Consider the following 23,368-nt stretch of genomic DNA (forward strand, 5'->3'; position numbering starts at 1 on the left):
GCACAAGGAGTCTTGGTTCCAGAGTCTGTATACTTATTACCCATGACGTCATTTTGCCTTTCATATTGTATTGGTATGGTCATCATCATAGTAATTTAATTAATAATTGATATAACTAATAATCTAATTGCTACTAGTACTTTACTAGCTTAGTGAACTTTTTTCTGTATTCATACTCATTCCTGTTGGAAAGAAATTAGAAGTTTTAGTGAGTTAGAGTTTTCTGTAAAATATTCATCAAAAAGTTTCAAATTAAGTTTTTCAAATAGAGGTTATTAATGTCTTCTTGGTCAACTTTAAATTTCCTATGGGAGTTTCTACTGCAGATTTCATGGTTGAGTGTTTTCGGGGCCTTCAGTGGAGACCTGTGAAAGTCTAGGGAACATGAAATCCCCAGCTGTTTTCTAGCCCACAGGTAACACTCAGCTAACTATAGATAGAATACTCCCAATTCAATGGAAAGTTAGAAAAGACCATATTAAATGAAGGAGAATGGACATTTATGAAAGCTACAGCTCACTGACATCAAGGAGAATTAAATTTATTCAAGCAGTGACCTCACTTGATTTCTGAAAAAAGAATAACCATTGATGTGCAATGTGTTTCAGTAAATGAATGGTGGGTGCATCCAAGGCTTGTAAGACAATGAAAGGCCAAGCATATAGTTAACTAGCATTTGTTAAGTAACTAGAGGAGGGGTTTCAGAGATTTTGGTAGTTCTCAATCCTGGCTTCCTGTTACAGTCACCTGAGGAGCTTTTAAAAATGATCAGTGCCGGGACTTCCCTGGTGGCGCCGTGGTTGAGAGTCCACCTGCTGATGCAGGGGACGCGGGTTCGTGCCGCGGTCCGGGAGAATCCCACATTACGTGGAGCGGCTGGGCCCGTGAGCCATGGCCGCTGAGCCTGCGCGTCCGGAGCCTGTGCTCCGCAACGGGAGAGGCCACAACAGTGAGAGGCCCGCATACCGCAAAAAAAAAAAAAAAAAATTATCAGTGCCGCTTTTTCCCTTCGAGAAGGCGGCGGAGGCTGACTCTACAGTCATGGCCAAGATTAAGGCTCGAGACCTTCGCGGCAAGAAGAAGGAGCTGCTGAAACAGCTGGAGGACCTGAAAGTGGAGCTGTCCCAGCTACGCGTGACTAAAGTACCAGGCGGCGCGGCTTCCAAACTCTCCAGGATCCGAGTTGTTTGCAAATCCATCACCCGTGTACTCACCATCATTAACCAGACTCAGAAGGAGAACCTCAGGAAATTCTATAAGGGCAAGAAGTACAAGCCCCTGCATCTGTGGCCCAAGAAAACGCGTGCCACGCGCCGCCGGCTCAACAAACACGAAGAGAACCTGAAGACCAAGAGGCAGCAGCGGAATGAGCGGCTGTACCTGCTCCAGAAGTACGCGGTCAAGGCCCGAGCATCCAGGTGTCAATAAAACAAACAAACTGGCAAAAAAAAAAAAAAAAAAAAATTGTCAGTGCCTTGGCCCCCAATAAATCAGAATATACAGCTGGTGGGGCAGGGGTGAGGGCAGGTGAACAAAGACGGCAGCGTGGGCCCAGGAACTGGGACTGCTTCATAAGTTCCCCTGGTGATTCTCGCAGGGCTTTAGGTCTTTAGGTGGGGAGTTCCTTGAGGGCCACGGAGAGAGGTTCCCATTTCTCTCTGCGTCACTCTTAAGAAGCTCTAGCAGAAGACAATGGGTACTTTTTTTTTAATTGAAGGTACAGATAGTACCATCCATTTTAGTAGTTACCTAGATTTCTAAATTCTTTCTATGTAATTTTTAGAATATTTGGAAAACCCATATTGTGCCACGTATGAGCAAGGTAGCCATCTCTCTTCCCCCCAGATGAAGATAAACAAAACCCAGATTCTCTGCCTTCAGGGAACTTAGTCAAGTGGAAGAGAGAGTGAGGAAAGGTGGAGGGAGGGAACTAGGAAGGCATCAACAAAAATAGCTATTATCTGGGTGAAACTGTTGCTAATCAAAGAGAAGGGTGACTGATGGTTGGGAATATTTAGGAATGGGACGGATGGATGGAAAGAAGGAAGGAAAAGCTGTGGATGGTTTCCTAATATGTTTCGATGACAAGAAAAGAAACCATTAAGACCGACTTATTTCACATACGAATTCTTATTGGAAATCATGCTATTAAGAAATCGTAAAATAGCATGTTTTTTTGTTTGTTTGTTTTTTGTCTATTCTGTTCTCTAGGCTTGTCTTCACCGATGAGGAATGTTAACATAAACATAAAGCAGTGAGTTTTTTTGGTTTTTTGCGGTACGCGGGCCTCTCACTGTCGCGGCCTCTCCCGTTGCGGAGCACAGGCTCCGGACGCGCAGGCTCAGCGGCCATGGCTCACGGGCCCAGCCGCTCTGCGGCACGTGGGATCCTCCCGGACCGGGGCAGGAACCCGTGTCCCCTGCATCGGCAGGCGGACTCTTAACCACTGCGCCACCAGGGAAGCCCAAGCAGTGAGTTTTAATGATTATTGCTCATAGTGTGCTTTCTTTTTTAATTATTTTGCCTTTTAACATGTTTCTTATTACAGAGGAATGGGATTCTTTTTCAGGCCTTCTAGTGGTTAGGAAGTTTGCAATTCACGAAAGCACCAATTACAGACGATTATAACCTGACAGCACAACTGCCATTTGAGGAGAGCTCAGTTGACACTTTCAGCAACTGTGCAAAAAAACCTTAGCCTAAGAGCCCTGTGGCGGCGGTTTGGCCTTATAAGAATTACACAGAGTTCTTGTTAATATAGTTATTCTTAGATTATAACTCTGTAAGAGCCTTAGAAACGGCCTGGTCCTAACCACCTTGGCACACTGCACCCTAGAAAGAGAGGGTGTTGGCTAGAGCCGCACGGCTTAACCGTCCCTTAGCTAGTGCTGGAGCCTGCATCATCGCACTCCCCGTCCGGAGCTGTTTTCACCACATCCCCCAAGTCCACTTTTAAGCATAACATGCAGTCAAAACAACGAACGGGGTTATTCGCAGAGTAATGATGCACATTCTGACCATTACTGCTCCATATCCCCCACTACCTGTCAGCAAGATCCTTTGGTACCTGCATTTGCTTCGAGAACTGTCTAGTGAGCAACTAGAGTAGAGGGGGGAAGCTCTACCCTTTAAAGTAAGCTTTAAGGGGTTCCAGAGAGCAGCTGGGAGCAGCTTGCTGTCTAACATGACATCGGGAACTCGAGCAGATTTACCAGCGTCTTGCATTTAACCGAGCTTTCTTGTGAGTGGATCCAGAACATCCTACAACTAGGTTTTCTTTTTATGCACTGATTATTTGACGCTGTGGAGTTTTGGCCAGATTGATCTTTAAGGCATCACATAATTTTTAAGACAAAATTAGGAGTCATCAACTTACATTTTATTAGTCTAGTTTTATAACATTGGTACAGAAATGGGTTTTTAATTGAAGTCAAGTTTAGCATCGACATCTTGCTGCATGCAGAAGCATTAGCTTTTTGCATTGGGAGGGACCCTGGGAGATGCTTCTCATTCATGCCCCAGATGCTCCCTGCAGCCTCCATGAGTCGGCCCATCTTCACACTGTCAGAAATGTGTGTCTCTGGAAGACAAAGCATAAAACGAGAATAATTCTCTCTTTTGTGGACCGTTGCCAAGTTGGCACTTAACGGGATTAAAAAATTGATTAACTGGCCTTAATTTAAAATTGTCTTACGGTAGTTATTTTATGGTAGTTATCAGGTAAAGTTTACCTAGCCAGCCGGAACAAGCTTTGCCTATCAAGAATTTGATGACTGTGTTTTTAAATATATGTAAAGGTGGGGGGAAGGAAAAAAAGTAGGAAGAGCTTAGAGTCTGTTTCCCCCGCAGTCTGTGATGAAGCCCTTTGCAGCCTGGCTTTCACGCCTTGACACAGTGTGGGCTTCGCAGCCATTCAGGCCCCAGTTGGAATCCCAGCTGTCTTTCCTTCACCAGTGAACAAGGTAATTAGGGGATTTATGGGGATTCTGTGGCTGGGGAGTTAAACCCTCCTCTTGGGGCTGTGGTGACGGCCGGTTGAGACAGGGGATGAGGGCACCCTTCCCAGAGAAGGCCCTCGATAGATCCTCTTCATTTCCCTTCCTCTTTCACATGTGCTCTCTCCACTCACCTTAGGTCACTTACTAAAATTTTTCTTTTGGCATTTATTTCCATGTCTCAGAGATTCCTCCAAAAAGATAATAATGGTAACGAATGCTTGAGCACTAATATTTAGCAAGCCTCTTTTAGGTACCAGGCACAGCAAGTGCCTTTCATGCATTTTTTTAAATTTACTTTTTACAAGGACTCATGAGGCAGGGCACAATTGAAGCTTAAAAATTAAATGTAACAGGCCTGGATTCATACCTCGACTCTATCTGACTCCAAAGCACTGCGTCCTGCTCCAAGGATCTCGTTCTTGGAGCTCGAAATTCTGTTTCTGCTGCCATCCCAGGTGATGATTATGAAAACAGTAACAGCCAGCACGTAGCTTGTGCTGGGCACCGCTCTAAGCCCTTTATATATGTTGACATTTAAGGCTCACCACAGCCCTCTACAAGTTCTTTTGCTGTCCCCATTTTTCAGATGAGCAAACCAAGGCACAGAGAGGCTTAGTAACTTGTCCACTTACCCAAGGTCACACAGAGTTAAAACTGGGTCTCAAACTCTAGTTTTTAATCCCCCAGCTGTCCTTCCCGTTTCACTTAAGCAGTTCTCAAAACTTGTTTTACACTAGATCTCAGACTAATCAAAGATGAGACAGGAACTCTCTCTTGCTCAACTTAACCATCCCTGCTACTCTACTTTTCCAGTATCTTGCAGAATTTTTTCCTTATTCTTGCTACAGTCCTTGTAAAGTAGTGATACATTGAATATTTCGTCCAAACGCTAAACCAAGAATAATGCCTAAGCAAGGAAGAACAAATTCATTAACTAGGAATCCATTTACAGTCAATCCCCAGGGCTCATTGTGCAGTCAGTGCTTCTGCATCATTTAGAGTTGCTAATAAATGAAGGTCTTTGCATCTTTCCAAGTGTCTTCATATTTACCAGTCTCGTATTTACCATAGGAAGCGGCTTCAACAAGCATATTCATGTGTTGACAGTTCTAATTAATACAAGTAATTAGTCCTGACAGTAGAACTGTGAAAAGAAGACCCATTCATAAATTTGCTAATTATGTCACTCTGCTCAGAATTTAATCGCAGTCTAGTCTTTAATCATTTCTGTATATGGGCAAAAGGCCAGCTCACTAAATTCTTCAGACTTTCACATTTACTTCTGATAAAGGAATTTTATCAAAGTTAATTTATCTTTGGAACTTAATATTCCAGTGTGCAGGAATTGGTGAAGAACAGAGCTCCTTCTGGAGAGAAATAAACAGGAGAATGGGAAAAACCAGGCAAGGAAGGAAGGAGGTAGGAAGAAGTCATCGAGGGCATCCATATGCTTTCTTACATATCTAAGTCTACAAGGTTTTGTGCACTCATATATTGATGTTTTTCTAAAAACTAAGGTAGTTTTATTTAGGCTGTTGGTATATTTGTGGTACAGAAAATTTGAAGACAGTTTGTTACTTGGATCCCAAGTTGAGCCCTCCTCTCTCTGATGTAAATAGTGTACATTTGCAGGCATGTTTGTTCTGGAGCAGGGTTTTTCAACCTGAGCACTATTGACATTTGGGGCTGAATAATTCCTTGTTGGGGTGGGGCTGTCCTGTGCATTGCGGGATGTTGAATAGCGTCCGGCATCTACCCACCAGATGCTCGTGCACCCTTCCTCCCAGTTGTGACGGCCAAAAGTATCTACAGACATTGCCAGTTCTCCCTTAGGGGGCAAAATCTGTTGAGAACCACCACACCAGAGGGTAAGTTTAGATGATGAAGAATCAGGTAAACTTGTGTGTAGGACACTTACATAGAATCAGTTATAGCAAAATCAATAAAATCAAGCACATCGCTTGAAAGTGATTTAGTGGCAGGAAATCCAGATTTGGAATGATATTCCTTGAATTTCAGTACCTCCTTCTTACCTTTTCAATGTAAAGGTCCCTCTGGTTCTCTTTGATAGCAAGTAGGGTGGCACTTGGTACCCTGGTAGTAGAGTGGTTGTATCTAAAACTCCTTTGCTTCTTGTGTTAAATACACTGGGCTCTTAGCTTTCATGGACTTAGTATGTAGTGTTTCGACCACTTTTAGGTGACCTTAAAGTTCTGGGTACTCAGCTGCAGGTGTTCTTTGTTCCCCTTTCCAGTCCATTAATTCCTTCCCTTCTTGTCTTACTTGCCTCCATCCAGTGCTTAGATTTCCAGTCCTTTGTTTCAGTTACTCTCTTACAGATACCTTCCGTGCCCTTGTTGCTCAGTCCTTCGTCCACCTATATGGAAAAATTCCACAGACTTAGATGAGCCCAGCCACTAGGCTTCTCGGACCCTGCACCTGGCAGCGGAGCCCAATTGGAGACTGTGCCCCAACAGAGTAAACTGAGTCTATTATAAATGATATCAACATCTCACCTGTCCTCGACTTCCCCCCAAAAATAGAATCCACCTGTAGGTAATGCCCTCAGCATCCCACGATGAAAACTACAAACTTACCTGTATCCACCCCCATACTGAACTTGTCCCTCCTAATAGCTGGGCAGGGAAGTGTCTTTCCTCTTACCGCAAGCTAATCCTTTCCCTGTCCTAACTTCTCAGGAAAAGCTCTTGTTACTGATTATCCCCCTTTCCCTCTGTCTTCAGCTTCTGAGTGTTTACCAGATCCTTCCTGTCAATATTGAAACCTACTCGAGTCTCTTTCCACCCTCATCCCCAAAGAGAGGGAGACCAACAGCACAACTGCCTTTCATTCACCACCTTTCCTTTCCACTTACGGTCTGCAGAGTCTCCACTTCTTCAGTCGTGCTGCTGCCCCCCTTTACGCTCATGAAACCGTTCTAGCCAAGTTCCCCAGCGGCCTCAATGTTGCTAAGGCCCGGAGACACTTCTCTTCCCCAGGTTTACTTAACATGACTATCCACTCCTTGAAACCCTCCTTTTTTCTACCCTCCTGGCTTTCCCACTACTGCTCTGACCTCTTTCCTTGGTCTCCTTTGCAGGCTCACCCGCCTCTACTCTACCTTGGAATATCAGTTTTCCTAATGACTTCATTCTTGGACCTCTTTTCTTAAGGCTTTAGTTACGATTTATACTTCAAATTTATCTTCCCAGCCCAGATCTCTTTCTGAAATTATATCAATATATAAATGAACTCAAGGACATCTCAAATGCAGCATGTACTTACCTTTTCCACCTCCCCAACTTGTTCCTCGTCAGGTGTTACCTCCTGGGTGTTGTCAGTAACCAGGTGATCTTGATGCTAAGTCAAAACATGTCTCAAATCCACATCCGCTAGTCTGGGCCACTGTTATGACTGGACGGTGGGAGGTGAGGACAGAGAGGTTTAAGAGCCAGATCACACAGGGCCTTTTAGGCCGGCAGAAGGACTTTGGTTTTTCTCTAAGTGAGATGGGAGCCTTTAGAGGGTTTTGAGCACAGAGTATCATAATTTAACTTAATTTCTTAAAGGCTCACTGGGGCTACTGTGTTGAGAATAGTCTGTGGGGCAGCATAGTGGGGTGAATGCTGACCTCCAAAAGAGCTGTGCCCCCAGAGCCTTAGAATGCAACTGTATTTGGAGTAAGAGTCTTTGCAGATGTAATGAAAATGACACTGGCAAGGTGAGATCATCCTGACGAGGGTAGGCCCTAAACCCAATGACAGGTGTGCTGATGAGAGAGGGCAAAGGGGAAGATGGACACAGAGGGATAGGCCATGTGAAGACAGAGGCGGAGGGTAGCAGCAGGAGGACCAGTTAGGAGCCTGTTGCAGTACCCCAGGCAAGGGAGGACCACAGCTCCCACCCGGACGGCAGCCGTGGAGGAGGTGCATGGCGGTTAGCTTCTGGGTACATTTCAGAGGTAGAGCAGAAGGATTCTTTGACAGAATGGTGGGGATTGTGAGAGAAAGAGAAGTGAAGGGGGAGTAAAGTTTTGGGCTGAGGGCACTGGAAAGTTGGAGTTTCCATTAACCTGAACATGCAGGTAGAGCAGGTTTGCAGGGAAAAAACTGGAGTTCAGTCTTGGACCTGGAGAGGGTGACAAGTTTATGAGAGTTCCATGTGGGGATGGAGTAGGTAGTTCTGTATGAGAGCAGATGACAGGTATGGTCTGGAAATAAAAATCTGGTAGTCATCGGCATGCTATAAATGGTATTTAAATTCATGAAAGTGGGTGGAATCGCCAAGGGAGTGAGTAAAGATGGAGAAGAGGGTCAAAGCCTGAGCACTGGGGTCTTCCAACATAGAGAGGTCAGAGAGAAAAAGAGGTACCAGCAAAGGAGAGGGAGAAGGAGGAACCAGTGAAGCAGAGTGGAAAACCGGAGAAAAAGAGAGCAGGTGGTCCTAGAAGACAAGAATCTTTTTCTAGGAGGAAAGAGTGTCCATCTGTGCCCAATGCCCCAGTGGACCCAGGCAGATGAGGACTTGAGAAATGATCCATGGATTTAGCAACACGGAGGTCAGCAGTAGCCTTGCCAGGAGCTGTTTCAGGAAGTGAACAGTTGATGGCGCAATATAGACCCTACTTTTGTCCTTTGTTCCACCAGAGTTAAAACAGAGGCCCTGAGCTTCTAAAGGCTTTGAGCTTCTTAATCCCCACCCCCACCCCTGTGAAAGAATAAAAAGAAGGATTCTGGGCTTCCCTGGTGGCGCAGTGGTTGAGAGTCCACCTGCCAATGCGGGGGACACAGGTTCGTGCCCCGGTCCGGGAAGATCCCACGTGCCGCGGAGCGCCTGGGCCCGTGAGCCACGGCCGCTGAGCCTGCGCGTCCGGAGCCTGTGCTCCGCAACGGGAGAGGCCCGCGTACCGCAATAAAAAAAAAAAAAAAAAAAAAAAAAAGGATTCTGATGACTCACGTAGCCTGCGCTACTGCTGCTGGGTTCCCCAGCCTTAGTTTAACTAGTGTTAAATACGTAAGTCCCTGATGCTACTCTTCCTAAGCTACAGAGAATCGCCCACGTGAGAAGCAACGTAACCACAAAGGAACATTTGCCTTTGATTTGGACCATCTGGCCTTGTGCTTGTTCAGCGTAAGGCTAATAATGGAAATTATTTTCCCTGCCTGTAGTACCTGACGTGTGTTGGAGGGGTTTCTCCCAGGGGTCCCTCTCAGTGGCTCCAGAGCATCACTGTCCTATAGAACTTTCTGCAGTGATGGGCATGGTCTTTATCCTCAGTGTCCGACATGGTAGCCACTAGCCACATGTGCTAAGCACTTGGAATGTAGTTAGTACAGCTGAGGCGCTGCTTTTTAAAATTCATGTACATGTAAATAGCTATGTGTCCTGGGTGAGACCCAACAGTCTTTAGTTCAACGAGCTCTGCAGGTGATTCTCTTACACACTAAACAGAATGGTTTCCTGTGTTTAGAGCTGGGCCCCACCCCCAGAGTTCCTGACTTAATGGGTTTGGGGATGGGGTGTGAGAACTTGACTGGTTAACAGGCTCCCAGGTGACGCTCTGATGCTGGTCTGGGAATCACTTTGAGAACCTGATGTAGAAAATGGACCACCTCTTTGTGAGGCGACCCCAGATCCCCAAGAGTGAATTCCATAAATGCCACAGGACAGATATTTTAAGTCAGGATATCCCAAATGTGCCCTATGAACTTCATGAAAATCTTGCTGTTTTCTCATGATCCAGTAACAAGCAGTGCCTGACTCATTGAGGAGCTCACAACTGTGGGAGCTGAACCAGCAAGTCTGAAGTCTGTAGGGCAGGCCTCCGGGAAGGGTTGGCTGGAACTCTGGGACATGTGCTGAAGTTGCAGTTCATCAGTGGAATTTCTTCTTTGTTGAGGAAGCTTCAGCTTTGCTCTTAGGGGGTTTTCCAGCTAATTAATTAATTTCAGCTAATTAATTAATTTCAGCTACCTAGATTAACTAGGATAATCTCCCTTGAAGTCAACTGATTAGATACTCAATCACATCTACCACATACTTTCAGAGCAACACCCCAATTAGTGTTTGACTGAATAATTGGTAACTGTAGCCTAGCCCAATTGATACATAAGAAAGACCATCCTGCTTGGAGATTTAGTGTTCAGGGATCACATCTTGAAAGGTGTGGTATATGTTCTGGTCCTTGAAGAATGGGAGATTCTGGTCAGTGGGGATAAAGGGAATAGGTATTCTAGAGAACATGACTATTAAAAATTATCAAAATAAACAATAAAAGATGCCGAGACAGGAAAGTACAATTGGTATTTGAAGAATGGCTAGTTGTTGCTATATGACCTTTCTCCGAATCTCAGTTTCCTCATCTAAAAATGGGTTAAATACTTGTCATGACTATCCCCCAGAATGGAATGAGGTGATGTTTGAGGGTGCATTTTGGAAACCGTAAACCCTGTGAATGCTAAGGTTATTTTATAGCAGTGTTGGTGGTGGTAGTATTCGTGTGTGAACTTTGTGTGGTGAAAGAAACCACAAAGTTTGGGCAGGTAAAACAGAGCCTGATTGTTGTGGGCTCTGTCTAAAATGTGTGTCTTTAATTTTGGGCGAAAAAGTATTTCGTTTCAAATGGATTAATAGGAAATAAAAGCATCCCTATATATGCAGTCATACCTGATTGCCGCAAAGATGCGGTAGCCATTTGCTCTCTGCCTAAGATGGCTCAACGTTTTTTACAGAAGTGGACCTTAGACCACGATTTTTGATGCTTGAGATAGTCGAGGTGAAGGAGAGTCATTTATTATTATAAAGTTATTGAATACTTTGCCTAAATAGGGAAAGAGAGTTAAACGATTTCCAAGAAAGTTGTTCCTAGGCAATGGCCACCGTAGCCAGTTGACTTGGTCATCAAAGAAAGCACCAGAGAAGGGATGCCAAAGCGAGTGCCGTCTGACAAACTTCTTTTCTTTTTTTCCCCAGAGCTCTGCTCTACAAACTAATTTTGCCAAGCAAGTTTCTGCTTGATTTTTAAAGCCCTGTGCGTTCTGAAGGAAATTTAATCCATATGCTCCTGAGTCACTTAGGCCCAAGTCATGAAAATGTTATTTGTAAATGTGATTTCATGTTTGAAGCCATTGTAAAGTATTTTTAGTAGATTTTCCTTCTTCATCATGCAGAATTTTTCTTGGTTTGTTTTCTTGTTTTATTTAAACACGTTGTACATCATCCTAACACACATCCCGTGGTGAGACACAAAGGAAATCTTGAAGCCAGAAGGAGGGTCTAGTCGTACACATTTGAAGCGGCCAGGTTCTATTTGCAGAAGCTTATAACTGCTATCCCTCTTCCGTTTATGATGTTGTGTCCTGGGCTGCTTTTAACCTGGTCATACCCTGCCCCAGCCCCATCCCAGCCGGCTGCCTAAAAGGGAGCCCATGAAGAAGAATAGGAAAAAGGACAAATAATAGAACCAGACTGCCTCCTAGGATATATTTCTGTGTTATACCACATGATCCTTTCTTTCCAAAACTGAGTTCATTTTCCTCTTTTACCTACTAATGTTTCCTGCTGGGAAGATTAAGGTATTTCATGAAATGTCTACAAAAGAGAGAAGTAAAATTGACTTTAGGAGCAGTCCACAGCTTTTCATTCTTAGGGCAAAATAGATGATGGTGTCTGCTTAGGGCTGAGCTAATTGAAAAATGGTTTCATTTTTACCAGCGTAAGTGGGGGGGCGGTTTTTTGATTTTTTGTTTTTCTTTTTTTTTTTAACCTCTGTCTCTTTGGAATCTCACGATACAGGCCAAGTTTTATCTTTACATGAAGCGTCCTGGTTTACGTGTGTCTGTCCATCAGAGACATCTGTGGGCTGCAGAAGGGCACCAGAGCAGCCTTATGTTTAGGGTGTGGTAGAGATTTGTCTCTGGTCTGAGCACCAGTTCCCAGGTAGGCGGCAGGTGTAGCATCCGACATGGTAAGAGGCATTTACTACCAGGAGGGGCAAAGACCAAAGGGGTTAAAAGTTTACTTCTCATCACTCTGAACTTATGAAGTACTTTCCCATCTTTTTTTATTTTTAACTTGGACCTCAGAACTGCCCCAAAGGCCATGGTTTCTGGTTTTCAGTAGGTTATTTTTTCATGAAGAAAATGAGGCTCAGAGGGGTACTTTCTTAGATATTTCACAAGGTGATTGTGGCTACTGGCGTGTGCCTCTGTCTCCACTACACTATAAACTCCGGGAGAGCACAGATGTCCTGTCCATCCTGTGGGGACTTTTGAGGACTTATGTGGGCTTTTATTTTTAGAAACCCCACCCCGACCCTGTGTCATTTCACGTGTTGAAACATGTGACAGCCCATCCGTAGTATATAAATATATATTTAAGTAAACGACTATAAATATCTATGTCATATTTATGAGTTGAGATATAAATGATTGATATGGTACGTTTCATAGGCATTTAATCAAATACTTATTACTTTTCAGTTTTATAGATTTTTTTTTTCCACTGAGGGAGCCATTTAATTACTTTGAGATCTCAGACGTTTTCACAGGCTTCGTCCCTGAGCACTGTTTCTACAGTGGATAAAGCCATGCCCCTGCTCTTATTCACTCCTGTGCACCCCACACCTATCACAGACCCCCCGGGAAAGTGCTTAATAAATGTCTGTTGGATGAATGATCACCTAATAAGAGAAAGAGTGAAAGAATGAACAAACGAATGAATAATAAGTGGTGAAGTCTGGCATTATATTAAAGCCCATGTCAGCCCTGGATGGCTTATTTCTTTTACACGGCCGTCATGGTGGACGTCCCCCAAACAGTGCATTCAAAACGTAGTCCTTGTCTTTCTGTCGTTGTTCTTTTCCAAGCCAGTTTTCTCCTCTGTTACAGCTAAGGCACAAGAAAGAACAGGCTATAAGTTATTTGCATTTTGGTAGCTCTTAGGAAGGAGTAGCTTCTTTAGGGTGTTAATTCTTTTCTCTGTTTAATTGCTATAGTTTATTAGCTTTGCCTTACAAGTGTGGGATAAATGTGGTTATTATTAATATTCAAATACTCAAATAAGTTTCTTGACAAAACCAAAGAAGTGCCTGTCTTTTTTGTTTTGTTTTGTTTCGAATTCTAAGTGTTTTCTCTTAGGTATTTCTCATTGTGATATCTGTGTTTTCACGAGATGTGACTTTTTTTAAATCCAAGGGTGAATCTTCGTGGTCTGTCTTCAGAGTTCTTGGATTTGGTAGCTATTGAACATGTTGGAAAGCTAGAGAGCCCCCTTCTTGTGAAAGAAAGAAATACAAAGGGACTACATGAGAGGGGAGAGAGAGATGAAGATTGTGTAAGAGCCATCCTTTTCTGCCTCAGCCCTGATCTCACCCCTAGAAAAGTGGATCCTCATTTTTCTTATGTAAATGGACACCAGGAGCAATTTCTCCTGTCAGCTCATCTGGATCCCCAGGGTCTCTAGTTGGATCTCACTGGATGGCTCCAGGGCAGACTAGGGCTAAACCAAAAACCTGCAGCGCCCCTGGATGGCTGAGTTTGTGGGTCAAGGCAGGAGCTGGAAATGGTGGAACTTAACCCTCCATCCATGAAAACTCTTTGGGGTTCAGTCATTCAACAAATTCTGATTGGCCACCTGCCTTGGGAATACCACCATGACCAGGCAGACTTGTCTCTGGAGTCCAGACGCTCCATCAAGTTCTTGCTTGAGGTATATTTGAAATGGCTTTGGTTTTTATTTCTCTTTTTTTGGTTGGATTTGGTTGTGTGTGCACAAGTGTCCTTGTGTATTCAAAAGACTGAAGCCTTCAGTTTATAAACTGAAGTTAGAGGGGGGAAGGAAGCCTATAACATAAAAATTGGAAATGTAAAACTTCAGTTTCTCCACTGCTATATTCTTTTTATGTATTTCTTTTAAGATCTCTTGATGGACCTGGACTTCAAAATAGAGGGATGCAGAACCCTTCTTGAGTTTCTGCTGTCTCCCTGGCACTATCCTTCCTCATGGGGTTCCTACCTGGACCTCCAACCTAGGCACTCTCGTTCACGTTTGTTATTTTCTTTTTCCAGTGTGTGTGTGTGTGTGTGTGTGTGTGTGTGTGTGTGTATAATTTTTTTGATTGTCCTTAAATGATCTTTCTCTAAACTCATCTAGACCATTTAACTTGTGGCAGGAATCCCAAATATATTCTCCCCAGAGAAAGAACAAGATTTTCCTGGCATCAATTTAGGGAAATAATTACTCAAGAAAATTGTGTGAGATGTTTTCTTGCACTGGAGATGCTCGTGACTACGAAGTGGTTGCCTGACGGGGGGGACCTCAGGCCTAGTTTTGTCTAAAGAAGTTGGGAAAGTGGTGTTTTCTTTTTTTTTAAATTGAAGTATAGTTGATTTACAATGTTGTGTTAATTACTGCTGTACAGCAAAGTGATTCAGTTATACATAGATATAGATATAGATATATATATATGCATTTTTAATATTCTTTCCCATTGTGGTTTATCACAGGATATTGGATATAGTCCTCTGTGCTACACAGTAGGACCTTGTTGTTTATCCATTCTACATATAATAGCTTACATCTGCTGACCCCAGCCTCCCACTCCATCCCTCCCCCAACCCCCTCCCCCTTGGCAACCACCAGTCTGTTCTCTGTGTCCGTGATTCTGTTTCAAAGATAGGTTCATTTGTGTCATATTTTAGATTCCACGTCTAAGTGATATCATATGGTATTTGTTGGGAAGGTAGTATTTTCATATTCCCTTTGCTACTCAGCTTCCTCATGCTTTGCCATTTACCCAAAACTATCCCCCTTTGAAGATTGGTATTTCTTTATTTAGAGCAAAGTCCATTGCCTTGGGAGTGTTTCCAAAAACAATTCCTAGATATGGCCTCTCACTTTCCCTGCCCAGTCCCTGCATTTTTTTTTTTTTCCCGGCCGCGCCGCATGGCTTGTGGGATCTTAGTTCCTTGACCAGGGATCGAACCCAGGCCCTCAGCAGTGAGAGTGCAGAATCCTAACCACTGGACCGCCAGGGAATTCCCTATTATTGTCTCTTAAGGAGTGATAGCCAGAGAAAAACCTTGATGTGCTTCATTCACTGACAAAATCACAGCTGATCGTATCTCCCTGGTAACATGTCTGTGAGCCTTAGCATAACTCTAGGGCCAATAAATAAGAGTATTCTGTCCTAAAACTGTAATCCTGACTGTTGCCCCCCTAGCTGCCCACTCCGGAGCGTCCCCTTTTGTTCACGTGAACTAGTTGGTAGCAGAATGGCTACGTCGCCCACAGTAGACGTGAGGGTTTGGGGGAGGAGGCCCACACTGCCTCACAGGCTTTCCACAATCTTGACAGATGGACAGCCGGTGTGTTTCTCATCCAGGATGCCTTTTATGCAGCGCTGGGTGTCATAATTTAAGTAAATAGTTAGAATTCTGACCCTCCTATGCCAAACGCTCAAAGTTCTAAGCATACTTCGTTGTCAAATTTAAGTCTTAAATTCGGTTTGCAATTGACTGGGCCATTTGCTTGCTGTTGAACCAGGTGGGAGGAGAAGTCGGTCGAGGGACACAGAATTCTTTGGCAGGAGGTTAACAGCCTACCAACTGCACGTTGGACTGTCTGTGGCCTGGCTTCAAAGAGAAGCCACGGTTCTAACACAGTCCAGTTATGTGTTACCTGTGTGGCCGGCTGAGCTGCCAGGTGACCCCTCGTGCTTGAAATCTTGCTGGAGCACCTCTGGCTCCTCTAGGACATTCATTTCCCTGAATTCATATATCAGGCTGCTGTCCCGGGGCAGGGAGAGGGGAGAAGGGAGGGTTAAGAGGGCACCCCCTGGTGCCTTGGCGTTGCTTCCAGATCTGCAGCAGGTCCTGTGGCCGCGGCCTGCTGTGGGCATCTAGAGTGATCACTGTACTGTTCGTTTGATTTTTTTTTTGCACTTGATCATATTGCACATACAAAACTTGTGCTTTATTTATTCTGCCCCTTGCCCTTTCAAGAGGCATCATCTTTTTCTAAGAGGCCCCAAACCAACAGGGCAGTGGTGAGAAGCTGTGTGTTTGGTACAAGACACAGGTTTCTAGTGCTGACAAATCAGTCTTGGAAAACAGGTCACTGCCCCCCTGAGGCTCCTATCTTCATGGAAAAGGGACCTTTGTGGTCATTTTGTTCTGTGCCTTTGTTTTCAAAAGGAGGAACTTGAGGCCCAGGGAGACGAAGGGCCATCACTAGACCTTGCCTCTTTGATTTCCCAGTTTGGACTTTTGTCTGCCCTTCAGCTCCTACTCCGTTTTGTTTTGCATTCCCTATGGCCTTGCCTTCGTGACTGCCTCCTCTTTTTCTCTGTAAACATTCATGTGAAGTACATTTGATTTGCTTTTCAGCCTCACCCGCCCTGTGTGTGTCCAAAATAGCCACCGGAATTCATGAGAACGTTGTGTCTTCAGATGTTTATAATCCAAAAGAATCCCTTACGGTTTTTTATAATAAAACTACTTGGATGTCGGTATTTTATGTTGGGGAGGCGAGCCAAGTTCACAATGCAGCAATTACAACGCAATGCATTATGTATAATTTGTCGTGCGCCCCAGGAGCAATGGTAAACCGTGAAATGCCGTCCCGGCTCCACGGCACAATTAGCAGGATCAAACGCTGCCCAGGGAGGAGCACAATAGTTGTCATCCGAGGTCAATAAAAGTAAGGAAAAGTTCCGATAAAAGCGGTACACCCCAAATTGTATAAAAAGCAGCCCCTATACCAGGCTGCAAATATGTCAAAACCTTCATTGCTAATTGAGGAAACCTTTTGAGGTTTAACAGCTCATAAATTTGCGCTGGGAATGCCCCCATTGTTCTGAGGTTATAAGTCTTGTCTTTGAAATTTAGCAGTTGTACTTTTATATTATTCCTCCAAGAGTACCATTGTAAACATGAAGGGTTTGCATTTTAACATAAATTTGAACAATGTGGTTTGAAAAGAGCTCGCCACATTAAAGGGAGACTGTTTGGGCATGTTTCATAAATTCTTTTTTCTATAGTATTTAAAGCTACAAATGACTCATGGAAGTGTGTTCCATTTAGATCAGTCATACTGGTGTAGCAACCTTGCTGGGGCTTTTACCGCTCTTGTTTTTCCTTCCCTAAGAGTACCTGTGTCGGAAAACAGGTCTAAGCCTTTGGCCAAGTCACTTGCCCTTAATCTAGAATCTTCAGATCCATAGAGACAATTCTGGAAATGTTGTTCCATTTGGTCTAAATGGCAACAAATCTTGTAGCTTTGGATGGTCTTTTTTTTTTTTAAACTCAAAATCTCCCCGTTATTAACTTGCAATTTCTTCCTTTTTCCATGTGACAATTATAGTCCCCGCCCCCCATGCCCTCAGAGCCTCCTATTTTTTTTTTTTTTTTTTAAAGAACCCACTAATTTTTTGCTGAGCCACTGGCTACTGTGAAGAAAGGTTGGATGGTAAAGGAGAAATGTGGGAGCTGGTTTCTGAAGCGGCGTGGTGGGCGGTGTGTGAGGACCACTGCGCTTCCATCCAGTTCCTGGGGGCTCTGACCTCGGGAAGTCACACGCCTTCCTCGAGCCTCAGTCTGGCCATCTGTAAAATGAGGACAGTAGTTACTCCTCTACATCTCCCTCCTGCCCATTCCTGCTGCTTTGTTCATTTATTCATCCCTGGGGAGAAGGTGAACACAAACCCGCCGTGTTCTCACCCCACAGAGCTCACCGCCTAACGAGGATGCACTTGACTGGGATCATCAGAGTCCCACGTAACTACTAACTGTGGCATCGTGTGCTTGGGAGAAAGGGGACATGATCCTGGGAGAACTTAGGGCAAAGGGGGATGCGGCCACTCTCCTGAGAGCTTGGGGAGGCGGGGAGGGGTCCCTGGGAGTTGGAGCTGTGGGAGGGCAGGCTTTCTGGGCTGCGTACGAAGTTTGATATTTGTCCTTGAATGAAAGGAAACTCCTGGAGGGCTTTAGGCAGAGGATGAAGTGGATGAGATGCGTGTTCTGGCAAAGCTGTCCAGCTCCCCTTTGGAGGGTGGCTGGTTGGAAGACCAGAGCAAGGGCAGGACATCATCTAGGGGCTCAGGCACCAGTGTAGGCTCACGAAGCAGGTGGCTCAGACAGGGCTGGTGACGTGGCAGGTGCAGGGAAGGGGGGACGAGTTAGGGGAAGGTTCAGGTTACAATGACAGGATTTGGTGGCGGGTTGAAGGTGGCACATGAGGAAGGGGAAGCTGTCTAGGATGACTGGGATCTGGGTGTGTGTGACTAGCTGGATGGATGGTGGGGACATTCCCGGGGTGGGGAAACCTGGAAGGGGTTTTTAGCATAATAGCAGGAACCACTGACCCTCGATTGCTTTGAGCCAGGTGCTGGCGTCCTTTAGTTCCTTCCATTCAGAGCAATCCAGGGGTAGGTTCCTGCATCCACACAGATAAGAAAAGAGAGGGTTGGTGAGGAAAGTGACTTGTCCAGGAGCACAGAGGAAGGGGCAGAGCCCGTGTACAAGCTCAGCTCTGTCTGGCACCAGAGCCCGTTCCCTTCCCGTGCTGCCCACAGAGCCGGGTAGCAGAAGGCACTTGTATAAAACACCAGTGTCCACTCCGGACTTGAAAGGGAGGTTTGGATTCTTCAGGATGAAATGGCTAAAAGGGAAAACAATGAAGTCTGGTGACATGACCAGAGCACTGAGAGACCTGGGTTCTGATTCTGCCCCCATTAGCTGTGCAAAATGGGAGACCCGTTTACCCTCTCTGGGCTTCCGTTTCTGGGCTCTGAACTGAGCAGATTGGATTCCATCATCCCAAGTCCTCCCCCACCCCGCTCTGAAAATCCACGATTTTTTTTTTTGGCTGCGCCGTGAGGCATGTGGAACTTCCCTGATCAGGGATCGAACCCACGCCTCCTGCAGTGGAAGCGCAGCATCTTAACCACTGGACCGAGTATGTGTGTTACAGACACGCCTTGTGACTGAAACTTCTCCCATAAACAAGCCCTCCCAGCCTCAGGAAGAGCCGGGGGCTTTCTCAGACCGCTGGCACACAGTCTTGTGTGTGCCAGGGAAGTCCTGAAAATCCTTGATTTTAAGATGCGCTGGATGCATCTCACACAGAATCTCCTTTCCGCACTTGCCATGGTGTCTTTAAAGCTTCTTTCTTAAAACTACAGGTAGGCCTAGGATGGACATATGTACGCTACCTTGCATCAAATAGCTAGCTAGTGGGAACATGCTGTAAAGCACAGGAAGCTCAGCTCAGTGCTCTGTGACCACCTAGATGGGTGGGATGGGGGGCTGGGAGGGAGACCTAAGAGGGAGGGGATATATGTATACATATAGCTGATTCACTTCGTTGTACGGCAGAAACTAACACAACACTGTAGAGCAATTATACTCCAATAAAGAAAAAAAAAACTGTAGGTAGGCCTTGTAGTACTCGCTTTTTCCCTGGCTACAGCAAACACTTAGATGAAACATCTGTTTCCAAAGATGCTCAGAGAACAACATATTCCTCCCCACTTATCTAAATCATCAGTTATCCAAGGTAAGCCTCGCTCTAGATTCCTAACTTGGAATTGAAAGTTCAAAAAATTTCATTCTGTGGTCTCCCTTTCTGTTCATAAAATAAGTTTTGTTGTACTAGAAATTATTTGACAGACATGTAAGAATAAGCCATTTTTGTTACTGAGTCTCTCTCCCTAGCACAGCCCACTTTAGAATCATTTCTGAGCCATTCTAGGTTAGTTAGAGGCGGGCTGTTTCAAGACTGTGTGCCAGCGGTCTGAGAAAGCCCCCGGCTCTTCCTGAGGCTGGGAGGGCTTGTTTATGGGAGAAGTTTCAGTCACAAGGCGTGTCTGTAACACACATACTCGAGACCACACACAAGGGTGCATGTACACACACAAACACACATACGGTCTCTCACTAGTGGATCAGAACTTGGTGTGGGTGGAAGTGGGTTAATCAGACCTAAAAGAACAAAAAGTGGCAGTTCAGCTCAGGGTTACATTACATACCATCAGAGCAATATATATATATATATATATATATATATATATTTTTTTTTTTTTTTTTTTTTTTTTGCTGTACACGGGCCTCTCACTGTTGTGGCCTCTCCCGCTGCGGAGCACAGGCTCCGGACGCGCAGGCTCAGCGGCCATGGCTCACGGGCCCAGCCGCTCCGCGGCATGTGGGATCTTCCCGGACCGGGGCACGAACCCGAGTCCCCTGCATCGGCAGGCGGACTCCCAACCACCGCACCACCAGGGAAGCCCCAGAGCAATATTTTTTTGTGCTTTTTTTTTTTTGGTTTAGTTTAGTTTTGTTTTCTCGGCCGCTCCACAGGGCTTGTGGGATCTTAGTTCCGTGACCAGGGATCGAACCCAGGCCCTTGGCAGTGAAAGCGTGGAATCCTAACCACTGGACCGCCAGGTAACTGGTTAAATACCACCAAATACAAAAAGAAGCGTGTTTTTAAGATGACCGTCCTACTTCCGGGATAGTTTATCGCATCCCAGAACTTCACAGCCATCCCACTTCTAGGCCAACTCTGACCCACAGGAAGCATTTCTCAGCTTCTGGTGCAGAGAGCAAGGCTCCTGCCTGTTGGCGTTCTGTGCAGATGCTCTCACCCTGCCGCTTATCTCATTCAGAGCTGGTCCGCTCTGAAGGGATACGCTTGTGTCGTCCTTACCTCCCAGCTTATCTAGGCCTTTGCCGAGGAGCCCACCCTGGTTTTCTAAACCACCAACCATTCAAAACTCGTGGGGCTCGGGCCGCTGACAAGGATGTCATTCTTCTTCCAGTTACCTTCCCTCTTGGCTCTCCCGCCCCCTCCCTCTCCTGCCTTTTTTTTTTTTTTTTTTTTTTTTTTTAACCCAGCAAGTGCATCTGCCGAGCCCCTTGTGTTGCTGTTTCCTTGTGGGGTTGAGCCGGTGGTTCTCGGGGTGCCCGCCCCACCTTCACCCTGACATGCATGCACCTTTGAGACCAGCTGTGACGCACGCTCACTGCAGACTTTTCCCAGAATAGTTCATCTTCCTCTGTCTCCACCTGAGAGAGGAGCATGCCGGCAGCTTCTAGCTTTTGTGAGAGCTTCGAACCATGGTGTTCTCCTTGGCGTCTCAACATCTCAGGGACAGTTTCCTAGGTCAGGGATTGTTTTCATAATTATGCGTTGATATCGGTATCTCTTGATGTGTACATAATTATGCGTTGATATCGGTATCTCTTGATATGTACTTATGCTTATGATATCTGAAAAATAGAAATAATTTGAATGTTTACAGCATTCAACATGGATGTACGTAGTACATCTCATATCTTGGCCTACTTCTGGATACTGAAGTTCTCTAATGTAACGGAACCCCAGAGCCCAGACCAACTTCATGCACTTGTTAGAGGAAACAAATAGACTGAATTGTATTCTGTCGCCTGTTCTCACCCACTTATGTCTCAGGGTTTGAAAGCTGGTTGTTGGCTGAGGCCAGAAACCAAGACTCTTGGGCCTTGAAATTCCCTACCTGCCAGCATTTACCCACATCTCTCTCACGGTCCTCTAGCCCCGTTGGCCTGGCCTGGGCCCCTGGTTCCCGGCCCCCTCTCTGCTCAGCCCCGATAGCGTATTAGTTGGTTTTCTGTTCATTCACCAAACATTTATGACGTGCCCACCAGGTCCCAGGCACCTGGGATCCAGAGGTGAGTGGCTTTGCTCCTACGGCTGGGTGAGTGGCCAGTTTCGTCCACTCTCATGTTATAACTAATAGAATCTTTAGGAGAGCTGGGTTGCATTGGTGTCTTACTTTTAAAATTCACGTCTTCCAGGATTGAGCACGGCACAACCTGGGAAACCACCAGAGCTTCTGGCTCAGGGAAGATGTAACAAAAGACCTGTGTGTACAAAACCAGATGCCGTGTTGGTGCTGATCGTTAGTTACAACCAAACAAAACCCCAGAATGTAGTACGGCATCCCTCGGATCCCATTTTCTCAGAGTGGGGCTGGTAGCATCAGACTCACACGAGGTGCTTCTGAAAAATGCAGATTCCTGGGTCTCACCACAGCCGTTGATCTGGGATCTCCCAAGTTAGAACCTAGAATCTGCCTCTTACCGTGCTCACCCACATGAAAGTTTGGAAATTACTCTTCTAGATCCAGTATCTAGTCTCTAGAGCTTTGACGTGCTGCTGCGTGTTTCACAGGACTGTGACATGAGAGCAGTGGGAAGGTGTAGGGCCTGTCACGTGGCTCATTTTATTTGCTGCCAGTCAGTCCGGCCACCAAGCCTAGGGTCAGCTGTCCCTAACCCCTTCCCTCCCAGGCTCCACATCCTTGTTTCTCCTGACAAACAGTCACTGGCAACAGTTGTCCAGTGTGACCTGGACGTTACCCCTCAGTGGTTGGTCTTGGCAGAAGTTCCCGATCTAAGTTTCTTTGTCCCTTTCCAGAGTTCTCCTCTTGACTCTCCATCTTTTCTCTTTCTTATTCTTTGATTTCTTGGGATGATATTTACTTATATTTTTCTATGCCCAAAGGTTAAAAGGTATTTTCAGAAGATTGAGGTTTCTGTGGGAAATATGGGCTAATTCCAAATGGGCTATGATTTTAAAAGTCAATGAAAACATTACCTTGGGCTGTTGCTTAAAAAGCTGCCCATTGGGCTGTCTCTGATTTGAAACTCAAGTTGAAGGGAGTGAGAAAAAAATGAAACAGGTCTAAATGTCACCAACAGTGCTTCTCTCTGCCTCCGTCTGAGAATCTGGGCAAAGAGCAAGCACGTTGGGGATTTTGTTGTTTCTGAGAGGGGGACCTGCCCCTGTTCGTGAAAGGGGGGGCACCATCAACTGACGTTTTATCCCTTGGAGGGAGGGAGCCGCTGTGCCAGGCAGTTACGAACCCACTGCTTACAGCAGGGCCTTATCCACCAGGAAGCACGTCTGTGCGCCCCTCAGGTGACTGAGGGTCTGTCCAGCACAGAGACAGCAGAACCTGCTGAACCACCCGTCCCCAAGCTGCCAACCTCAGAGACGCCTTCACGGCCTCTCTGATCCCGGGCTGACCAGCACAGCAGCAGCTGAGTGCCTGGGATCACAGGCTAAGGAACTGAAAACATTCTCTACGGAGGAACCGTTGACGCTTGGAGGCTGTTGTAGATTTCCAGGACTCACAGAATACTCCATTTGTAAGCCCTGGTCCTGCCCACTGTGGACCAGTGCATCAGGCACAGTCAAGTGCGTGCTAGCTGGCCTTCCTTGCCCTTGCTTCCTCCCTGCTAAAGCCAGCTGGGGTAGCACAGGAGAGGGGCAGAAGGAAAGAGGATGGGGCCAAGTGTAAGTGGGCATGTGGGTAAAAATGTAAACCA

At 45.6% G+C, this 23,368-nt stretch overlaps 1 protein-coding gene and 1 pseudogene across 1 annotated transcript in view; both read left to right on the forward strand.

Moving 5' to 3' along the window:
- RHBDD1 (rhomboid domain containing 1) overlaps positions 1-23,368 on the forward strand; it is a 101,099-nt gene that overhangs the window by 66,573 nt on the left and 11,158 nt on the right. The window lies entirely within an intron of this gene.
- On the forward strand, positions 1,042-1,428 carry LOC136125890 (large ribosomal subunit protein uL29 pseudogene; annotated as a pseudogene).

Source organism: Phocoena phocoena, chromosome 7 (genome assembly GCF_963924675.1).
Source record: "Phocoena phocoena chromosome 7, mPhoPho1.1, whole genome shotgun sequence".
Lineage (NCBI taxonomy): Eukaryota > Metazoa > Chordata > Mammalia > Artiodactyla > Phocoenidae > Phocoena > Phocoena phocoena.